This window comes from Phascolarctos cinereus, unplaced genomic scaffold (genome assembly GCF_003287225.1).
Source record: "Phascolarctos cinereus isolate Bilbo 61053 unplaced genomic scaffold, phaCin_HiC Scaffold_726;HRSCAF=1367, whole genome shotgun sequence".
Lineage (NCBI taxonomy): Eukaryota > Metazoa > Chordata > Mammalia > Diprotodontia > Phascolarctidae > Phascolarctos > Phascolarctos cinereus.
Window position 1 is genome coordinate 367,464,534 of NW_027556098.1, and position 3,496 is coordinate 367,468,029.

The window sequence follows — 3,496 nt, forward strand, 5'->3', positions numbered from 1 at the left end:
TGTGGTTCTGGATGATGACAATTAAAGCATGAAGAATTTAGATAGCATTTGGATGGTTATGAGAAAATTGTAAGAATGCTGATAATGCTGGTCCTAAGATCTAAACGCTTTGGTTGGCAAGCCTCCATCTCTTGCTTCTAAGGTCTCTTCTAGCTTCTAAATCTATGATCTGATGATTCCAAGTATGTTTGAGGGAGGGAGGAAGTCAATCTTACATAATACCCACATTTCTACAGTGTTTTTACAGCTGTACCATCTGGAATTTTCCTTTCAAGTCAAGCTCACATCTCTCCAAGGCAACATTGGCAACATTTGTAAATTGCCAACAGTGTCTTAAAATTTCTGACAGGCTTTTACATCACTCATGCGTGAATGATGTAATGTGGAACACTGGAGTCAGAGGACCTAGGTCCAAATCCTACCTCACCCTTACCTATGTAAACTTGGACATGTCACCAAATCCCATAGGCCACGTTTCCTTATCTGCAACATCAGGAGGTGGGACTAAATAACTTCCAAGGTAGAAGTTCTTCACCTTTTCTTCCATAATCAAAGCCCATCTAGCCTCCACAAGATAGAATCCCACTCCTGTTTTAATGATCAGCAAAGGCTGATGACATCAACATTCTATTTGGAAGCTGAAGGCCCATTTAGTCAACAGGGTTTTCCCTATCTACATCCCCCTCCCCTACCACTGTCTAGTAAATCCCAATTTCCTACTCCTTCAATCTGTGTGATTCATTTCAGTCTAACAAATGTATTGGGGATACAAAGACAGAAATGGAAGTGATTCAGACCACAGCTTACCTAGTTTAAAACATCTAACCCACACTTACTCCTATCCAACTTGGTCTACAGACCTATGTTCTTCTGCTGTACCCCCTGCCCCAATCTCCATTGTGACCTGCTACCAATAAAAACTTTCCCCCATTCTTGATCTTTGGTATTGGAGAAATGGATTAATCAGTCTGCCTTCTTGTTCACATGCACTAGATGATAGCAGCAGCAGCATGAGTTGCTCCTCTCTCTATATATATGACCTAGCTACATGTTCTCCAGGTGTGCACTCCTCCACATGTACCCTGAACATACATGCTTCCTATTTATATGCCCCTTGATAAGTATTCCCTGATCACACATGTCAGGTACTCTTCTACACATGTGCCCTGACCACCATAATCCCTACACATATACCTTTCCATGTGTGTTCATTCTTCTCACTGATACTGTTTGTGGGAGGGGTCCTAGATTTACGGGGGGAATGTTTTATTGCTACTTTTCTTACTATGCCATCTCATTAAATGCTTTGCTTTTAACTATGTCTGCTGGCTGCCTGCTAAAGATAAACACATGGATAGGGGTTTGTGAGCTACGGTTTTAGGAGATATGAATCCACAAAGTACCTTGAAACTAGGGTTGTCATTCCCTTAGGGACATACTTGTGAGCTTGGGGCCCCCAGGTGCTACACAAAATGTGCAAGGAACATAAATTATTGGGTGCCTCCTCCTCTGCTCCTTGCAGATAACTAGACAACAGGTCAATCCCACAGGAACCAGTGGGCTTTTAAAGTGTGTGAAGAGGGAAGCCCTAGTGTGAGTCCCATGGCAAGGTAGAGAAGTGCTTCTTGATGAAATCCAGGGGGTGTGTGTGTTTTTGCTTTTCAGTGTGAGTGAGCTAAGCTAGGGGTAATTACTGGCTCCTTTCTCAGACTTTGTCTCCTCTGATCTTCCTAGGGTCTCAACTGTAATTGTTCCTTACATTGTGGCAGTTTCTTCTTCCCCTTTCCCTTTCAGTTTAAAAGACCATTTGATTAGATTTGTAAAGGAACCAGACAAACACATTCTTCATAGCCCTTCTTAAGTCCATCTCTGGCCAGGAGCCTGGCTTTCTTAAATTTTAAGCCATGGCCAAGAAATCCAAATCCCAGTCCCAGAAACCATCTTCTTAACTCTCTATTCACTTCCTGTATCACCATCATTCATCCAGATTATTGTTGTCCTTCCTCTGCAAGGGCACAGAGCTCAGAATGAGCTACATTTCTTCTACTCTGTGTGAGTCAGGTACATAAAGGCAGGAGGGGACAGAGGAATCTGTGACCGCACTCTTAACAGAAGAAGCCACTCAAGTCAATATCTGGAAAAGATGGAGGCTCTGAGGAATGCTGATGGGGAGAGGTACCATTAACAACTATTCTATTAGAGTAATCTCAAACCTTGGACTCATGCACCATTTCCTACAGGTGCCAGGAATAAAATTATTCCAGGATGGTCCCTCAATCAGAAGATGAAGCAGAGGCGCAAGAAGGAAAGGAGTTGGGGAATTGCTGGAAGCTTTCTTGGCTAGCAGTTTCTACGCACCCTTCTTCCCATGCTATGGGTGGTGCCTCCATCAGGTTCCACATCAGCTACCTACAGGAGCACTAAAAAAGCTTGTGACTGAGGGGAGATGATGTGGGTGTATATGTTTTGTTCTTTTCACCAGAACTAGCTGATTTGTTTAAGTGTAAGAAACTCCTGACTCTCAAAAATTAGGTGGGGTTTTTCCTTTTTGTTTCCAAGTTAATATATGTAGCCAGGGGGTAGATTACCACCTTAATCTGTTAAGCAAAAATGAAGTTTTTCATTTTTTTAAATTAGCAAAGCAAATAGCCACTGAAATTCATTTGTTACCAACTCCTAAAGATGTGGGATTACTAACCATATTCAATGTGAAAATAATCATTTTCTTTTATTAATGGAAAATGTTAAAACTTCTTTTTTTGAAAAAGCTATGAGCTTAAGAAACATTTTAAAAACATGTCAATTATTTTCCAAAAACTGGCAATGGAGCTTTAGACTTTTAGAGTTATTTGAGTTCCTAGCACCAGATCTCTTGAGACCCCTAGACTATTCTGTGTGAAGAGCTAACTGGGTGAGGGCACAGTAGTGTCTATAAACATCTCAATTTGCCAGAACTCTCCAGCAACTACTGAAGGCTAAGACAAAGTGAGTCACTGGCATTAGAAATCCACAATGACATCTCAGTGTCCATGTTCCAGGGACAGTACCTATATGAAGGTCCCCAAACATCCCAAGCTTCCTTGAGACCCCAGAAGAATTAGAAATTGTCTCAGAATGGCATTGCTCAGGAACCAAGAAAAAAAAAATGACTGAGGTTCACAATCCTTTTAATGTACACTGGAGATTTCAAACTAGTTGTCTGACGAATGGCCTGCTTCCTCTGCCCTATTGGTTCCATCAGCAGTCATTCTGGAAGGCAACTGAATCACACTAAACTTTGGATGATGGTACTCCAGATTTTCCATCACATAAACAAGTTTCTTCATTTCCAAAGCGGCCCAGACCATAAAGATTCCACCAGGTTTCAATTAGTACTGAAGAAACAGTTCTCTCTCAGCAAGGCTAAAGAATGGGAATGGAGAAATCCATCTGCATACAACATATCAATGCGATCTTCCACCAACCACTCCTCTGTCTTAATAATATTAAGACAATC